Source organism: Saccostrea echinata, unplaced genomic scaffold (assembly GCF_033153115.1).
Source record: "Saccostrea echinata isolate AGI-Se365-2 ecotype Australia unplaced genomic scaffold, CSIRO_AGI_Sech_v1 ptg000002l, whole genome shotgun sequence".
Classification (NCBI taxonomy): Eukaryota; Metazoa; Mollusca; class Bivalvia; order Ostreida; family Ostreidae; genus Saccostrea; species Saccostrea echinata.
In genome coordinates, this window is record NW_026889751.1 from 12,084,863 (window position 1) to 12,105,332 (window position 20,470).

The 20,470-nt window shown below is 32.1% G+C and overlaps 1 protein-coding gene and 1 long non-coding RNA gene across 5 annotated transcripts in view; one reads left to right on the forward strand and one right to left on the reverse strand.

The window, feature by feature from the left end:
* Nucleotides 1–18,789, reverse strand: part of LOC133172844 (myocyte-specific enhancer factor 2C-like) — a 33,201-nt gene extending 14,412 nt beyond the window's left edge. The window contains exons 1-2 of one of the 4 annotated variants that reach the window (XM_061307697.1): nucleotides 18,683–18,789; nucleotides 12,014–12,101 (exon numbers count right to left, since the gene is read on the reverse strand). The gene's annotated coding sequence lies outside the window, so the exon portion shown is untranslated. Of the gene's footprint in view, nucleotides 1–2,773; nucleotides 2,919–4,873; nucleotides 4,972–12,013; nucleotides 12,102–18,682 lie in introns of those variants that run through there. The other 3 variants (XM_061307715.1, XM_061307708.1, XM_061307703.1) reach the window with 3 other exon arrangements.
* On the forward strand, nucleotides 1,463–20,047 carry LOC133172888 (uncharacterized). Its single transcript, XR_009718977.1, has 3 exons — nucleotides 1,463–2,346; nucleotides 5,257–5,311; nucleotides 19,645–20,047. It is a non-coding gene; the product is annotated as an uncharacterized LOC133172888 (long non-coding RNA).
* Nucleotides 20,048–20,470: the final 423 nt, after the last annotated feature.

The following is a 20,470-nucleotide window of genomic DNA, read 5'->3' on the forward strand; positions in this document are numbered from 1 at the left end:
AATATGTGTCAGTGTTATATTCATCCATAATTACTTCTTAATCAGAAAACATTAATGCATTTTGTTATATATAAAATGGTATAAATTTCAATTTGGAATAATTAATACACCAAGACAAAATTTCAATAACATTAGCATAAAATTATGAAAGGGAAAAACAGTGCAAGTTTCCACTGCCACTTAATTTCATTTATATTACAGAATGACAAAACATTTAGGAGACAATTATCATTATATGAATTAAACACACACATGCCTTCGCCCAAAAGTGCATGTTCATATTTCCATCCAAAATAATTTATTGAATTAATTCCGAAGTAAAAATAGAAAATATTCTTCTCATAAAAAAAGATTACAAACTACAGTAATATCTATATTTATGAGATGATGGTTAAGCTAAAAAAATAATAAAAGGTTAAAATAAGTGCATATATGTACTCAAAATTAAGCCATCCCTCTTTAAATCACAGGAAATTAACATTCCTCTTTGTAAACTATTTGAAAAATTACAGGAAATTAATATTCTTTGTCATTAGTGTCTTAAATGAGGTCCTCCTCAGATTAAGGGATTATTTTCAGAGTTGCATAAAATCAGGAAAGAGGATGTTCAATTTTTCAACGATCCAAAAAAATTCAACAAGAGTGACCTTCAACTAGTGACCACAAAGAAGTCCCATCGGTTTGTACTACTATTGAACCTAAAGATTTGAAGACACCTGTTATCATTATGAATTTCCTGTACTTAGAACCAATCCTTCTACAACAAGATTACAGGTTCTAACTCTATATAGCACCGAAGTTCATTGACCATGCAGGACATACATGTATCTGCAATATAGTCTTTCTATCATAAATAATATGCTCTTGCTATATTCCTTTCAAAATGCTATTACATGAACTGCATGATATGCAATGCACGGAACTTTAATTCAATTCTGATAAATTATTGGACTTTTTCAAAAATACACTGAAAATAAATATTTAATAAATTCGTTTGCTCTGGAACATGCACTGACATCCAACATGTCTGACATATTGAGTGCAACCCCAGAGAGTTACTCTTGATGGGTCGACATTTGTAAGCCAATGTTCGGGTCATGTCCCTTCGACAAGGACCTGATCCTCAAAATCACATTTTCCTGCTTAAAGTGTCAAGAGGCACTGTATCTATTCCAAATACTCCGAAGTCGAATCAATTTAGATCTTATAAGATTTGTTGCCAAGGTCTATGTCAAAGACCTCAGATTTTTAAGAACTAGTATTGATTGAATAACTTATCCAAGTCTACATTTCAATATAATGTGCTAAGATTTAAACACAACTTGTTTGCATGTCACAAGTTCAAGCTGTTATCAATGCAGCAAGTTGCATTAAAATTTGACATTGCAGGTACATGTACTGGTATTGTGGAAAAATTCCAGCAGTGATTACGTACACTGAAAACATCACCATACATACTTTTTCTCATCATATAGGTACCACAGAATAATTTAGAATTTTCAATTCAATAAATATTCATGGATACTTTCATTAAAATTCCCCATCCAGATGATGTATTACTGAGGGGCCTAATGTTGCAAACTCTTGTGTCATGACACAATGCCAACTGCAGATCCGCAAAACAGGATTCTTTAGAAGTTGTTTTTCTGCCTTGTTTAAAGCGCTATTCAGGAATTTGTGATGCCTGAAATGACATATCTGACAGCTATAAGAATAATATACTGCATACAAAATTAGCTTATCTAATGCCCGTACTGAGCGACCAGACAACTTAGATTTTGTTTTTTCCATTATGTACACAGTTGCAGACTTTAACAAAGATCAATTCCTCCCCTTCTCTGCCAGTCTTTCCTGACACAATCAGGTATTTATTTAACTTGCACTTCATAAACCATATCGGAGCTCAATGATATCACATTTGATATATTGATGATGAAATAAAAATAGTGAGCTGGAAAACACTATAGCGACCCACCAGAGTTACACAATTGTAAGGTTGCCAGATTTAGCTATCCAGTTTTAGAATACAACTTATCTAAATTTGCCCACTGTCAGAGCTAAAAATATTACGCTACTACGACGAAAATATCTTTTTGTCCTACTACAAATTCTTCTTACGAAAATAGCCAGAGTAAAGATAAATACAGACAGTATTTACAATCTAAAATTAAAGCAATGCAGTCTATAAAGCCATACACAAAGTCATTTCTCCCAGCAGTTTTTTTCACTTTCATGGAATAAGGGAGTTTTTTCTATTGAAGACAGTGATTTCCTTAAAATATTGCTGGATTCCATAAAGTATTATATAAAACATGTGGACAAGATAATTAAATGCCTAAAAGTAAGGTAAGATATTTATTGCCTAGCTTTCAATTTATTACAGACAAATTCTTTATACATCGAAGCATTTTATAACTACCAATTTTTTGACTTACAGAACATAGCAAAAAATCAATTTATTTGTCAAGATTATGTAAGTTAACGATTAACGAGATAAAAAATCATATTATTCCAAAATCCTTCTCTAAATCTTTAGGTAGGGTTAAAAGGTAAACACATTTATCACCTAAATGATGTCAGAATACTTAATTCTACAGGATGTATAGTAGACATTGTTTTGTGGAAAATTTCGGTTGTAAACAATGTCTTACAACAAATAGTCTGAAATGATTCATCCATCCATAACATCTACGTGGAATTTACAAGAAAAACTCGTACATTGTATAACTCACGACAAACAGGTTACAAAAGTGAAATAACATGCAGCTATTACCTAAATGACTTGATCCTTTTGACTCAGCGATCACTACTGACCCTCTTGAAGCTTATGCTCAAATACATAGCTATACTCAAAACTTGAGTGACAGTATAGGAAGTGAATTTGACTATGAAGTTAAATTTCCGTGTACGACAAAACAAGGTCACACTCGTTGTGCTCCGGATGCCCAGCGCCTTGTCATCACTGGTACATCAATGTCTTATTTTCCTGGTGTCAACCCACTTCATAGTTGCATCAACATTTGCGACTTTTTCAAGGAATGTCGGCTGCATAATTTCCGCGTCAGCATCTCTGTTAAAGCACCAACTGTATTTTGGCGCAATTATAGAATACTGTGTCTAAAATCATCCTGCTGTTGAAGTTTGGTTGAAATATGTCCAGAAATTAGGCAATTTTCCAAATAAATTTAAAGTTTTTAAATTCAGAATAAACAGCAGGCTCTTCAAAAGATACTGAATTATAATGTTTAGTACAGTAGTAGCCTATAATGATATCCTCAGGTGATGAATTTCAACAAGAAAACCTCAGTGGTATCATGTGTATTTTTTTTCAATCAGATTTAGGACAATGGGAAGATTCAATTTATTCACAAATCCCCAATTGTTAAATAACTCCTCTCTAGTTATCAATTTCTTTCTCTCAAATCATTTTTGTGTTCATTGTGTTCAAAACATCCAACAGTTAGCAAAAACCTCAGGAAACTTGCCATCCAACATGCACAAATTCTGTTGGTTTTGACCTGTACTATTCTTTGTGAAAGCATTCATCATTCATTGGGTGTGTTTGCAATAGAGACTTAACTGTGACATACAAAGTAGATAATACTAAAAATCCAAAGAACATATTAATTACTGCATTACCTACTCATAAATAATCATATCGCAAGTGTATCAATTGGAAACAATAGAACAAAGTACTCGTGCACCTGGAACCAAACCAGATAAACTTAATCTATAGGGGAAATACTGTCACAAAGTTCTGTGAGCACTATACTCAAACAGTTTCATCATGAAGTAGTTAATGTGACCCAAATATACATTTTCAGATCCTAATATGACACTGTTGATTTCAATTTATACTCTCTCTATACAAATAGCCTAAACCTATCTATATCACATAAAAATTCTAACCCCAATGGTATATGGTCATTATTAATATGTGTATAAATTCATTAATATCAGTGGTTAAAATCATTATCATTTTTAAAAGAAAACAATTTTCTTCTCTGCTTAATCACTTTATATGACTAATTTCCTTATTAATCATTAACTTTCCATTAGCAATTTTTAATGTTTTTCTAATGATGCCACTTTTATATGTAATATTATAATGGCCCAAAATATATTAATGAAACATAACTTCAAAAACATCAATTCGAAGACTGCAAACTAATTTGAAATCAGCACAAGCCAAATTCTCATTAGAAAACTTAATTTTTATCTCCCTAAATTGAGTTATCCCATTAAAACAAAAATTAGGCCCCCTTCCACCTTATCGTTAGTGGCCTCGACCCCACATTAGCAGGGAGGGATGAGTCATTCATGTTTCTAAGCAGTGGTTAGATCTGACGGCACCCCAATACACACACACATATATATATACATCAGACATGAATGTCTCCTCAGAAAATAACTACCACAATTTATCAGCATTTCTGATGATTAAATCTTGTATCAATTAGCTTGTAGGAAGCAAAAGATGCATTAAGATAAATCCTCTTAATAAACATACCAAACTAAAATATTTCAGCTATGGTTTAAAAAAAAGATAGAAAAATTGAATTCATTGGAATTTTGATCTTAAAGCAATCCTAAGCATATTAAATGCTCACCAAAACGAACAAAAGGGGGATCTTTTCTATTCAACTGATATGTTAGCAAACTAAACTTTAGTATACCACTTCATGTTGCTGACAAAAAACGTTTAACATCAATACAAGCAAAGTGTACTCTGAAATGCACAAAAAATATATGATCCAAATGAAAAATAGGGATTTAAAACTCAACAAGCATTCTCTGACAGATAAAAAATGCAAGTAAAATCCCCCTCCCCCCTAAAAAAAATAGATGAACCAAAAATCCAAACAAAACTTACATTTAAACACTCTAATTACATAAGGTCTGCATCTAAGACAGCTTCTGGAGTGTTGGTAAATTCCATTATCTCCCAATATCCAATACATATATAAAGACAACGAACAAGCTTGAGAAAAATGCTCAAAATTGCCAGGTAAAAGCAGTGTGCTGTTGAAATCTATGATATCACATATGTACAGACTTCCCTAATGAAATGCGAGCCTGACGTCATGGCAACTCTCTGCCTTCTGCTCTAAGTCTTATTGCTTGCCACCATGTGGTAAATTTTTTCTTCTCACAATGCACCATACTCTTAAACAACAAAGATTTTTGTGATACATCAGAATATTAAAAAAAAAATTGTATCAAATGTAAGCCTATTTTTTGTGATTGATTTTTCAGAGCTTGGGTCTTATGCACTGAAAGAAGCAGCTTCATCTCCATAGACTCTGTTCGCGTAGGTATTAATTGCTTTTCCCCCCTAGACATAAACAAACTTGAATAATCAAAATAGCTAATAAAAAAATTTCAATAATTAGAACTAGATGTTCATTCCTTCATAAAAACAAAAGTACAAGCAAACCCAATTATGTTTCATTATCGGATCTAAATCCAATTTAAAAAAAAAAATCAAGGATAACACATAGTAAATCAAAGGAAATTTTTTTTAAAAAGTACGTAGTGGATTTTTGTGCGTAATGAACAGATATTTGACACAGAATGTTCATGACCCTCAAAATAAATTTGGGATAGAGCTAAGAGAGGTTGAGTGGTCTAAGTACATCTCTATTTATCTTCATTTCTTTCCATTGTCTTTTTTTTTCTGTTTCAAATTCAAAACAGGAAGATCAAGTATTATTTTTAGCACCACTTCCTACCTTGTTTATATTCCTCTCATACTGTTGACTTCAAAAAAATTCAACACAATAAAATAAAGTAGAATACTGTACACTGTGATTTTTTTTTAAAGAAATATTTCTTCAAAGGTTACACTGCTCAGTCACGGTGAATGAACTTTAAACAAAACATTCTATGCATTCAAGGTCCTTAATAGGTTTAATTTCCTAAATTGTCTGGAACGGATTAATTAATTAGTGCCCCTATACCGGACACATAATAAAACCACCTGTTGTCACATTCATTTATTATAAGGCCTGCCACAATTTCCTGAAAGTTTTTAGATCAAGGCCCATATATATCTGTGCATTTCAAAATTTTTGGACATATAATGCTACATGTATCAATACTGAATTATCTTTTGATTCATATCGGCATTCTTTATTTATTTCAAATACCCCCATCCCCCCCCTCCCCCCCCTCAAGAGATTAGATGGGTGAAATATGTATATTTATACAAAATAAGACATTATTGTAGGGAAAAAAGAAAGAAATAGATGTGTCAGTGTGACATGAATGCCCTCGCTGACAAGCAATTTTTAAAACATTTGAAAGTAAAACATGCTTATAATGAACATGCTTATAAAGAATTGACACAGCAAATTATTATCATTCCCTGTGGCTTTAAAATTAAATGTTTAAAATGAAGTAAAATCATCCATCCCTGGCACTTTGTTATAAGCATGTTTTACTGTAAATACTAAAGGGTGAAAATGAGACAAAAATAAGATATCATTTTTCTATTTTTGTTTTTTGGAATTACTTATCAATATTACAACATACTTTAGGTGCATGAAAATGGTGATCAACTACCACATTTAAAAAGTAAATAAAAATGATAAATAGTAATAAATTTTAAAAATCTAGGGTCTATATATTTTTTTTGGGGGGGGGGGGGGGATGTGTAAATCGATATGAAACTCAAACTTGATCTGTAAGTCATCAATATAAAGACACACATCAAAAATCAGCTAATTCTCTACAAAGGTCTACAAACAGTGAAGAATTAGATATTCAAAGTTTACGGGCAATAACTTTCTTTAAAATAGGTATTGACATGAAACTTGTAATTAAGTCATCAATACAAAGGCACATACCAAACATCAGCTCAATATCTACAAGCAAAGTGAGAAAATGTCCGAAAAAAAGTAATTTTTTTAAATATGTAAAATCACTGTTAAAGAAGACTTAATGCAAAAGGAATATCGAAATTTTGTCTCTCAACCTTTTACCTAGAGGAACTACCAGGAAAAATGAAGGACTTGAGTGTTACAATTAATGGCTCTGAAGTGATCTTTATTCTTTAGTATTCTACGGCCAAACCAAACTCAGCACAAGGAATTGCTTATAGCCTATTGATTTATGCTTTATCTATATGCGTCACATGAATTTTTATATAAATTGATAGCCACAAATTGATTTGGCACTCAAATATGCATGGCAAATAATCAATTTCCATAAAGCGACCTTAAATATGGCTTAGTTATTGCAGCATGTCAGAGCAAAAAAAGACCCGACTGCACATTACATCACTGTTGGCAAGGACGGCAACACTGTTTAGTTGACAAAAAGACCCATATAAATGACCAACAACACATAAAAAATGCATATCAAAGAGTGGTAAATTCTGGTATGAAAAACTTCCTGACGTACATGTTATTGACTCCTAAATAACTTGGTAATCCTACACCAGCTTTTCACTTTTCAGTAAATTATTCTGCAGATTTTGAAATAAATTTCATCCAAATTTACATGAAAAAAAAAAATCATTCACTCACTGAGATAATATTTATATCTGTAATGTGGAATGTACAATGTAAAATAAATTTGAGCATTTTCTAATATCTAAAAATGTGTAGTAAAGTCATACACAGGCATTATGCAAAATTCTGTGGTTAATTTGTGCAGTAATGACACTATTAATATCCCCAATTATTTTTTTTTGTATTTAAGAGAACTGACCTAGTGCAACATTCATAATGTCTTCTGTTAACGTCCTTCTTTTCCGGATTACGGAATGAAAAATAAAAGACCCTGCTTTACTTTGACTCAGAATAATGAAGGTGACATCAACAAATTAGGCTGATATAAATGAAGTGAAAAAAGACAGACGACTTGTTCAAAAGCCCTCCAGCAAGTATTAAAAGGACTCGAAAAATTATTTCCTTGATGAAATGTAATTAAATTTAGCTTTTAAAGGTAGCATGATTTACCGCTCATTTCCATAATATATGAATACCTTGACAAATGAAATGAAGCATAGTTGATCACTGACATGATTTAATGAGGACTTTGTTCAAATCTCAGCGATGAGTGACCTCGGAAATCATGAAACTTATGAGCTGAACATACCTAATACCCCCGGAAATCACAAACAAAACTCAAAATTTACGTACAGCTGTGAGATAAGTATACTGAGAAATCATCAATCTCATTTTTTAATTAATATGCAACTGATTGCTGTTTTTGACTGATTGTTTGAACACTGTGCGGCAAAGGCAACACCACCTTGTTTGATAACGTAACAGCATCAAATTGACAGCAGATTCGTGACTCCCCCCAAAGCCATTTACGAAGAAACTGAGATATTCTACATGGAATGGAAATGACTGATCAATGGGAAAACACAAACTACCTGTGTAGTGACACACAAATTCTCCTACCTTAGCCCGGTTTACACAACCTCTAGCTGAAAGTCATCAGGCTTTTACAACAATTATCATAATTCAATCTTGTACACTGTATAAATACTTGAGATTTTATAAGCAAATATACTTACTGGTATACATGTAAGGAATGTACAAGTGAAAATGAAATATGTTATCACATGGTCTTACCTTTCAAAATCAAATGACTTTGGTAACTCCCTTAGAAAAACACAATATTTTGAAGAAAATAATTTTTAAACAACTCCCCTTCAATATTACGAGCATAAAAACTGTGTAATGTGTGAAGATTTATACATAGAGGGCTATGATATGGGAAACATGAATTGAGTGGTGGGCAGTAGAGCATAGAAATACAGAACAAGAGGCCACCCAGCTACAATGCTCACCTGAGCCACCTCAGGATTCATCAGCCTTGTGTAGGAATAAAATAAACACCACGACACTCCTTAACAACAAGATTACATAGCACAATCTTTAAAAGGTTAGTCAAATAATATTGTGCAAGTGTTTCCTGGATCAGTGCCCCCTCCCCCATTTTTAATGTTACATACTACAAAAAAAATTTATACCCACTAATTCTAATGAAGAGGAAATAGCCCAGCCATTCAGATTTGAATTGGCAACAGAAAACCTTCACCCCTTTCACTTTTTTTACTAAGAAAAGTTGTGACTGATCTGAAGACTGGACATAAATTTTCTAGGAAAGTATTAAAAAAAATCTTAGTTATTCAGTAACCATGGTACAGTACCTCACTAAGATTAATATAAAAAAAACTGTGTCAGAATTGGTGACTTTGCATGTAGCATGCTGGAAAAGTCAAACATATGAAAAGTTAATGCCAAATAGAAAAGGCAATCAATACATAATAAACAAAGTCTGATAGGTGAGCTAAAAGCCTCTGTATTGCTATAATCATTAATACACTATAGTGGTTCAGGTTAAAAGGACTCTTCCTCTCTTTCTCTCTCTGCAGTATTCATAGTTTGACACTGCAAGAAAAAAAAGAGAAGTGTTTGGTGATTATCAATATTTGAGCAGTAATTGAAAACTTGAGGGAATGAATTTTTAATGGTACACCTACGTTATCATTTTGTTCGATTGTTGTGCAATTAAATTAAAATGCCACTGAGGTTTCCCGACTTGTCAGTGAAAATTGCATTACCATTTTTATACTGAAAAGTAGCTCTGAATTGATATTGCTCGTTTTACTGCTTGATAAAATAAAAGGGAAAAAAAAATCATATTTTGGTCATCACAATATATTGAATATCTCCCAAAACATTCACAGAAAAGTGCTCATTAATCCAAAATGAACAAGAACAGATTAAAAATTGGTTATATTTTCCCAATATACCGAATTCTTCTTTGAAATCATACTCATTTCTATCATTTGTCTATCGTTTCATTTTCCACCTTACCAGAACTTGACACCAAATAGAAAATAGCAGCCCCTTGGCACATCAAATATCCATTTTATCAACACCCGCTTTATTCTGTCATATTTTCTGGCTCTTCTGAAATCATCTCAAGAAACAGGACCTACTTTAAATTGTTCTTTTTCTTTGATCTTTAAAAAGTCTTAAAAATTTCTCAATCTTCCACCATGATTACTGAATTTTTGGTAACACTGAGGACACCAACACTTTGATATCAAGTATAGTTCAAAGAAATAAAGTGCATTTCAAAATGTATTCTTGTGTAATGTGTAGAAATTTTTTTTTTCAAGGATATAGTTTCAAACAAAAGTAAACCTTTTTCATTACTGTGTGACATATTTAGAAAATTTATGCCAACAAAATTTCCTTTCAACCACTGAAAACAATAATGGTGGTAGTTTTTACACATCAATAATTCATATGGCTGCCTGTACTGCTAATTATATTATCTCAGAGAGCAATCGGGAATATCACCTTTTTTTTTAACTTTTCTATTAAGCATAGCCTCCCACAAATCTATTTAAATCTTATAGAGACTGGTTCCAGCTTGTGATCAAGTCACAAACCAGATCATTGCAAGAACGGTGGTATTTGCCAGTGGTTAAATATGGACACTAACTTGAGATTAATTTATCTGAGCTAAGTTACCAACATGCAAAGCTTGTGGTAAGGTAACTGATAATGATAGGCTTGTGGTTAGGTATTGATAAATGATACACAAGTTTGTGGTTATAAGTACTGATATGGTTAGGTATTGATAATGAGGCAAGCTTGTGATTAGGTATTGATAATAACACAAGCTTTTGACCACACAATCTTGTGGTTAGGTACTGATAATAAACACAGGCTTTGATTAGGTACTGATGACACAAGCTTGTGGTTAGGTATTGATAATGACATAAGCTTGTGGTTGGGTACTGACAATGACAAATGGCTTGTGGTTAGGAACTGATAATGACACTAAGCTTGGGGTTAGGAATTAATAAACATGAGCTTATGAATAGGTATTGATTATGACACAAGCTTGTGGAAAGTTATAATTAATGAAACAAGCTTATGGATGACACAAGCTTATGGTTAGGTACTAATTATGATGCAAGCTTGAGGTAAGGTACTGATGACACAAGCTTGTGGTTTGTAAGCAGATCAACTTTTATCTTTCTAGTTGTTAGTGATACAAAGCTTGTGGTTATTTGATTGATCAGTTCAGTTCAAAGTACTCAAGCTTGTGGATTAGTGGATGGTTGGTTTATTTCGGTCACAAGCTAATGATTTGTGGCTGTATCGCCCTATAGACAAATGTGTCTTTTATTATTATAAAATTAGATTACCTCTTCTTATAATAGAATCATTTCATTATATATAACTTTCTTCAATGTTTCAAAATTGTAAGAAGGAAATTAAAAATACATCATTACTCCAATGGCAACACATTAATCCTTTTTGAATTTGACAATAAAGTACAATTGACCCTAAGTACGTCCAACATTTACAAAGAAGTCCTGTGTTTTGTGAAGTGAGGGGGAGTACCGAATCCCCAGAATACCTGGGTGAAGAACTGGTTTATGAACCTCGTAAAGTTCTATCTCAAAGACTAAGTCAACAACCTTGTGAAGAAAACATTGTCCTGACATAATCAGGGGTAGTTTAAATCTCAATCTACAAAAGCTATTAAACCATATTTTGCAATAGCTTGTATAAGAAAGAGTGGTACACAAGTACTGGCTTCCTTATGAAAACTAATACAGGAAAAGGCTTTATATTTATTCTATAGAGAAGTGATAAAATCAAAATTGTTTTCTGAATTCTAGATTTTTAAATCATTTGAGATCAACTGAGGTAGTAAAAAAATTACCTAATAATTACCCAGCATCAATACTGAATGGTGATGTATGTGTGTAAAGGTAAAACCTTTGACTTGTGGAAATTATTGATCAATGTCTACAGTAGTCCTGTTATTTTCTATCCAAAACATTACCAATGACACGAGAAGAGTAAATTTACGGTACCTTTTATCAATAGACCTTTCATTACTGTAGCTTACATGTTAACTGAATACTTTATTAAGGCAAGCACAGAAGTTTAACAAGATTTTCAAAAAGCTATTACACACCGATAGCTGGGTCAATGATTAGGTCCGGGCAATTAAATCTTACCTTTTTAAGACTTTTGCACTTTGGAAAGTCTATTTATATCCACTTTTTTTCAAATCAAATCGACATATGGAGCCTTCTTCCGATTTATCTAGAACAGAATATTAAAATATAATCCTTAGAGCAGAGTCTTGTTTCCCTTCACTTCTACAAGCGAGTATGTAATATCATGAGGAATTCAATACTTGCTGAACAACTGACGTCAAGCCAATACTAGCAGGTCAGAATGAATTAACACACTGTTACTGTCAAGCTGCAAGATTACAACTCACTTTTTGTCTTTTTCAATGTTTAATCTTCTCCTACAGTAAGGGCAGATGGTACATGTAATTTGGGAAAATATATTTTTATCCTCTGTTAATTTTTCTTTTCTTTCTAATAATTCTGCAAATTTTTAATGACAATATCTGTATATCGGATGAGGTTGTGTAATCCACAAAACTCATTATTGTATTTCTTTTTTTTGATAATAAATAATTCAAACTATTTCTCCATGTGGAATTAATGGAAAACTCGTAAAAACAATTCACCCAAGATTGTAATTTCAATATTTAATGTTCAGAAACATACTAATTAGCCTTTTAAATGTCATATACATGCAACACATCACTGAATAAAAGAAACAAAAAATAATGATCATGTTAGAAAAGGCATTCTTCCTAAATGATTCACTATCTTTTTAAAGATCAATTTTTAACCATGTGGCAAATGTAAAAGATAAAATAATTAACTTCAATTATTATTAGTATGATAATTACACTACATCAGTGAATCTTTGGATTTATTGATTTCATTTGTCCAGATATGATTTTTAAGATATTCAAATATTCAAAATAACTTTCAATTTTCTTGAGATTTATCATTATAATATACCGTATGACAGATGGTAAAATTTCTTTTATACGAGATAAAACATCTAATACTTTTGCTCACAATGATGACTGTGACTTCAGTAACATTTTTTTGTTTTAATTTGAGCAAAACTAGGGATCTAGAAGAATTTCATGGTCTGATATTATATCAAAAAAATAATGGGAACATCGCCTAGGCAGATTCAGCCTTTCCAGTAAAACAAGAGATGTTTGTGAAACACTTATGCCCCCCCCCCCCCAATAATTGGAATTTTTCTAAGTCCAAGGGGCATAACTCTGTAAAAAATTGCTCGATCGTACCCAAAACAGATCTTGACCTAGATATTTTTATGATAAATCTGTGTACCAAATTTTATTTCAGTATGTGCAACCTCTGCGAATAAAAAAGAACGGAAACTGCAAAAAATTAGAATTTTTCAAAGTCCAAGGGGCATAACTCTGTCAAAAATTGCTCGATCGTACCCAAAACAGAACTTGACCTAGATATTTTTATGATAAATCTGTATACCAAATTTCATTTAAGTATGTGCAACCTCTGCAAAGAAAATGAAAGGAAACTATTGGTGGAACGACAGACAGACCAACTGACAGACTGACCGACAGACAGCAGCAAAGCAATATGCCCTCCCTTCTTCAAAAGGGGGCATAAAAATACTCATTTGTCATATACAGTCAAACTCCGTTATCTCAAACCTGATGGAACCAAGAAAACACTTTGAGATACACAATAATTCGAGTTATGAATTTCAAAATACTTACAGAAAAAGTGGTTATGGCTTTTACTCACTTCAACTTATCCATGGTATTCAAGATACTGAAGTTCGAGATAACAAAGTTCTACTGTAATGTTTTTTATCAAAGTTTTGTTTGAAATTCTAGAATCCTCCAATAAAGAATCCAAACCAAAATAAAGAAAACTCTTCCCTGGAGGCAATATTCCTGCCTACATCTTAATGTATCGGTAATAGACCAGAGGCCAAGTTTAATGAAATAACTTACAAACTAAGATCAACAATTTTAGCTGTTTCTATCAACATCTTGCATGCCTAGTATTTTAAAAAAAAAATTGCTCTCTAAAAATACCTTTCCAAATGAAAAAAAAAATCTTTCCAAAACCTTCCAAAATTCTACTATACATGTACATCCCTTTTCAAGTAGATGCAAAGAAAATAATTTGCAATTTAAGTCACAATATTTTTTTGTAAAAGAGGGCGCAAGTCTGCTAAAGATCAAGCTGTTTAAGACTACTTCCTGTTGGTCATTATAGTCATACCTCCTAGAGTAGAAATTTTTACTGAAATGTTTCCCTTCAGCAAATTCTTGTTATGAGTTTCTTGTATAAACAATAAATGTGTTAATAGGATAAGAACTAAATGAAATCAAGAAAACATCTGCAAGCTTATGATTGGCAGTCCAGCATCGTATAGTAACACTGCCTGTGCTATTAGACTGGTATCATTTTGTTTTGCCTATTGATGGAATTTAAACTTGTTTTTGTTCAATACCATATTTAATGACCATTAAGCAAGGGCATATTATATATTGAGAATTCAAGAAGAAGAAAAAAAATATACATATAACTTGCATTTTTGGGAACATTGCATTTTCAATGAATATTTTTAAACAATTTAAAGTATTAAAATTGATCATGCAATTCTTAAAATTAACCATTCAACTTACTTTTAGGATGAAAATAGTTTTCTTTTATGCAGCTTGCTAATAGCAGAGGGATAAACACATAAAGTTGATCTCTACAGGCCCAAATGGTTGGAAAATTTACAGAAGGGGAAATATGAGTTCTGCTGCCAACATTTTATATGCAAGAGACCCCTCACTTCCTATAGTTACTTCCTTTTTGGTGTCCGTGATATCACTTGGATTAAAATTCGTAGTACAACATTGCAATAAATGTAATGAATTCTTCCTTGAAATTCATTTTAACCATGTTGAAGGAATTTTACAGTAAATGGTATATTTTGGTTCATGATCATGAAACACATGAAAATTTCGAGTTCAATTCAATATAATAGTGGAGATACAGTTTGGGGAAAAGTAACATAAAGCAATAAAGACAAATCATACGTTGGAATAAAGCCTAATATAGAAAACCTATTTGTACCTACTTTTTTTAGATCATACAACTGTATAAAATTAAAGTTTGAGTAAAATTGATGCAGATTATACTTGCAGCCATTAAGTCTCTGTCTACTGACAGAGCCTATCATCTGGTCTCAGTTCACCAGGGCATCTTGTGTTTTTAACAAGAGTGGACATTGTTCTCCCATGTCTTACTGTACTGTGAATTATAAATCACTTGAGCTCTCCATGGGTTTAATACACTCTATCAGCAAGATTCTGACGTCAATATAATATTGGTTTCTGCCACTTTTCTCCCGAGGTTTTTCGTTCAAACAATATGCTTGTGTGTGTGATCTTTATCATATTTTTTTTTCGGCATTATATGGTAAAAACATGAAAGTGGGGGAAAAGTAATAATAGTGAAAATGGATCCCTGTTTCCACAGGTAGCTGATTTACTCTTACCTGAGAAGTGGAGTCTGTAAAAAAAAAAAGTGTGAAGGTTATAATGACAGCAGATCACCGACATTAGGTTATACCCAAGCTAAATCTGGACTTTTATGATGTAACATATTAGGACTTTGCAGAGTAAGATTCAAATAGTAATTAGAGGACTGTGTTTGATCTCTTTTTATATGCTTGTTATGCAGAATTGATCTCAGTAATAATTATTTTCATCAATAAACTGGCCACACCCAACCCAGTAAGGATAAGAATTAGATCTCCAAAACATGAACATTATATAAAACGGTGAAATTTTTTTAATATTGAAATGAAAACATCAAAGGCGAAGGGAAAAAAGAAGAATTCATTGTATGATTTTCAATATAATAGTTTTCATTGTCTGTGTCAGAAGTATCCATAAACCAGTTCATCGTTGAGCCACTGTAGATTATGGTTTGCTATTCCTGCAGGCCAATCTATACTAAGTTATGCATTATGGATTTATAAAACAAAACATAACCTAGCTACCTATCAAAAAATAAAATAAAGTTCCCAGATATGTTGATGAAAGCTATCAGAGATGATATGCTGCATAAATAGTTGGTTTAATACCTTGAAAACTGCTTTAAATGTCATTTCTATCTATTTTTAAAGATAGAGTTACATATTGATAATCAATTCATAACTTGTATGATTGAATAATTATTGTAAGAGAAAATTGATAATACTGATGTCTACTCTCAATTTGAATTTTCGAAAAGATAACATTACTTGATTTGGTGCTAGAGAGTAATTGCAATCAAAATTTAAATACACGTAACCATCAGCACAACAGAGGACTTGGCCAATATGTGGCAAGAAAAACAAGTGAATGCAATGCATTGGTATAGTAATACATTCATTTTCCATAACATTGATAGGTAACCATAGTAATACGATGTCAACACAATTGCTTGAAAACAATTCACTGCTTTTAATAATGTAAAAATAACAACAAAAACAAAAATATCCAATCATACACAGTACTTGTCTTAATCTTGACGAATCAGTAATTGTTTGTAATTATCCAGGGTGGAAAATTGCAAGAGATCATAGTAATGAGCTGCTATGGACCAAGGGGGGTTAAAGGTGTGGTTTGTTACAGTTAGCCTATGTACTCTACTCTAGCCTATTACATTTGGAACCTTTTACATAACATGTTATTGATTTCTACTAGAATACAGGGAACTTGCACTATATTACGTCAATGGCTTGCCACTACACTTTGCATGCGATAATTACCCGATCAGGACCAGACAAGTCATCACAAAGCCAAGTTTTTAATTTGATTACACTGTCACTGACAGTTAAGCTTTACATCTACTCTACAATTTGATTGACTGCTCAACTGTGACCGAATAAGTCGCCCACTCCATCGCAAGAGAATGATATACTAAATATGGAGGACTGCAGGTCTTTTTCATCTTCTCTGGCAAGGCAAATTAGGTGTGCTACCAAGAGATTTAACAAAGATCTTAAAGATGGGCAAAGATCCACAAGATCATGGAGATTGATCTGATTTGTTTGGAATCAGAATGAATTAAAGGTCATCCACAGCTTTAGGTCAATCACACACATTGACCTTCACATTTGACCTTTTCCTTTAAAATGCAACAAGAAATCTGAAAATGAAGAAATATAAACTATCTGCTTTGTGTTGTATTTTAGACAATCTGAATTTCCTGATAAACCATCAATGTCGCAATAAACACAAAAGCAGTTTTGAACTTTTCATTAATTAACAGTGAAATCTCCAATTCAAAATTTGATCTGTTTAAGCCATATAATGCTTCTCTTCAAAGTAGATTGCCTTTAATTTCTTTTTCTTAAAATTTCACACATAAAATGAAAACAGTTTTTTTTATTTGTTACTCTCATCTCCACAGTTTTGCTCTATATATAAACTATGTATAAGAACAGTATATTGCAAGAAAATTGACAAAATAATATATGCCACTGCATATGTTTTGATCTTTAAGTGACCTAAAATCATTACACATTTTCCTTGAACTATTCTCTTCCTGTCTAGCAAATATTGATAGGTAAGCTTTTTTAAAAAAGAATTTATTACTGATGTATCTACAGATATCTTTTAAACCTGAATTATAATGGAGTGACCACCATGAAAATAGTACTCCAGTTATTGCATATACATAAAAGTGTTGATGGATGGAGAAACTGGTGGAGATGGTAATTACTCTTGGGCATCCACACTTTATAACAGGTCCTACTTAGAGATCATTATTCTTAACATTTTGACTCTATACCATTTATTGGACTGGTTGCATTTCACCAAACCTTATAACCAGTGGCTATGCAAGTACATTTCACTTACAGAGTTTTGGCCCTAAAAAATATTCTGCTTATTTCAATGTTCCACTATAAATTCAAATTCTTATGTATTCACATCAAAAATTCTAATGTATCTGTCATAGAAATTATTTGCAACTTTCACTTCTGAATTATTTACCATTATTTTACCTCTTTAGATAACTAAACTAGTTCTTAACTACCAGAATGCATAAGTAGTTACATGCATTAATTTTTCATTAATACTATAAATAACTCTCATTATATTAAAATAAATGTTGGTTAAAATAAACTGGTAATCTTCTATTTAAAAAAGAAATTAACATATGCACATTAAAAAATCCCTTTTACAACCAATTGTCACTAGTTTTGTATAAAATGTCATTCAAATTGCAATATATTGACATATAAAGGTTGCTAGTGCAAAGACTTGCTGTTCAAATCCAATTTTTTAACAAAATGTTCAAAGGCCACCTGTAAACTGTGTGGATTCTCTTTTTCAAGACCCCCCCCCCCCCCCCCCCCAACACGGTATTTGTCCTATTAAGTGCCTCGGGCATTTAGAAAAAAGGGGTGCTTTTGTTGTAAAACTCATGTTGTGTTACAAGATATGTAATAGCATTAAAACAAATAGGAAGATACATTTATAAAAGCACCCCATCTAAAATGCATTTTAAAAGTAATGCATAAACAATTTAAACAATATACAAAAATTAGATATGTAATTCCAAGAATAAATTTATTAAATACTGTCAATGCATAGTGATCTTACCTGTTGACTTATAAGGTAAGAAGTATTTGAGGAGGAGGAGCCCTTAATCATAGTTGAGTGCTCAATAGGGCGAATATGGTACTAGTAGACTACTAGTAGTAGTACTAATCTACAGCCATAGATGCTTATATGTGACAACAAAGTAAAAAATACTTACAGAGAATCTTTAATGTCCCTGCTTTTTTTGCTTCTATCTAAGCCCCATTTTGTTCTGTATACAAGAGAAGAATCTAGAAATATGATGATTTCCTTCAGCTAGGAGTCACCTGAAACCAAATAAATCATAATACATGTACATGTATTCATATCCATACTAGTAGTACTACAAGCAAAATTTTGCAGTCTTTGAACAGTGCAACAGAGACCAATATTCCACACTGCTCACCTGAGTCATAGTTATTTTTCTCCAAGATCTTCCTGTTTAATTTCCTTTCTTAACAGCATTGAAATATCCACGTATAATTACATTTCTTATATAACAAAATAATACAGGATTTAATGTGAAAAAAAAATGACTAAAGGGGTGTTTCATGACATAAACCAACTTCATCTATTCCTATGTGTGATTAGAGGAGATAGGATAGACACAATTCATGTTTTCAAATACTGTCCAAATTTTCAATGAAAACAGACAAGTATCTCTTCTTCCAAACAGCTTCTGGCAATTCTAACACAGATTTTCACTCAGCATCTGCCTTCTCCAACTAAATAAAAGCTTGTATTCTCAGAATAGCCAAAGCTAAAGCTGGGAATTGGAGAGCAAAGTGCTATATCTCTCTTTCAAGTAACACAATGAAAAATGAATTAAGTTTGTACATGAGAAAAATCATTTCAATCTTAAAAAGTTAAATTCTGGTACATTTGTATTCAACTAACTATTAAAATTTTAAAACTTTAATATTTCTATTAGTTCAATCAATATTGAATTCAAATATTGACTGCCATTTTGTCTAAAAATGAGGAAAAAAGTCATTGTAATAATTTGAACAATGTATTGATGCCAACTTATCTTCAACATGCAGAGTGGTATGAACTTTGACCTTGCTGAGAGTTTTCCAGATAGGAATTGCTATAATTCCTTACTCAACTTAATCTAGCCATTTCTTGGTATATCTTCAGAGCACTCAAGACAAGAGAAAAGGACAAGCAATTAAAAGGAGGAAGCAGTGCGAGGATGACACATTTCCTGCCAAAGTCAGAAAAACTCTGCAGCTCGGGATCAATACATACTTGTCTACAATAAAGGTTGGCAAAAGAAGATTGTGAACTTGAAACACAAGATGGTGAAACTTCCAAGCAAAGAAACTTGCTTTATCAGTTTGTGCTTTTTAGAGAGATCTCAAGATTCTACAATGCTGCAAAAAACAGACAACAGTTCAATTTTTACTTTCATGTCTAAATGCAAAATCCATTGTTATACATGTACTTTATATACAGAACTTTCCAACACATCACCACTTTTCTTATAAATTATATGTAATTCACTAAAGAAAAAAATTTGAAATAAATTATTTTCACTATCTTCAATGTTTCAATATTTATTTCACAATGATGAAACTATAGCCATCTAGTGATTTAAAAAAATGTTTTTAGAAAAAGTATGGCTTGACTTCCACCAGAATAAACTTAGTTTCTACTTCAAGAGGGTCTTAAGTGGTAATCAATCATTATTAACAAAGATCACTCTAAAACACTCATAAAAGGCAGTAAGAGAGCCAAGTCTGCAAAATAGGAGAGACGTCTCTTGTTACTCTTGTAGAAAATGATGAAAAATGACTTGCTGAAAGAGTAATAATGTCACAGCTCTTCTAGGCAGACAGATTCCTAAAGAAATTGTTTTCAGAGGGCTCTGTATGCTAACAACCACTTAGCTATTGCTTCTATGCAAATTTTACCTGCAACCAAGTCCAAAAGCAATATATTGTTCTTCAGTGCAGATGGTCCA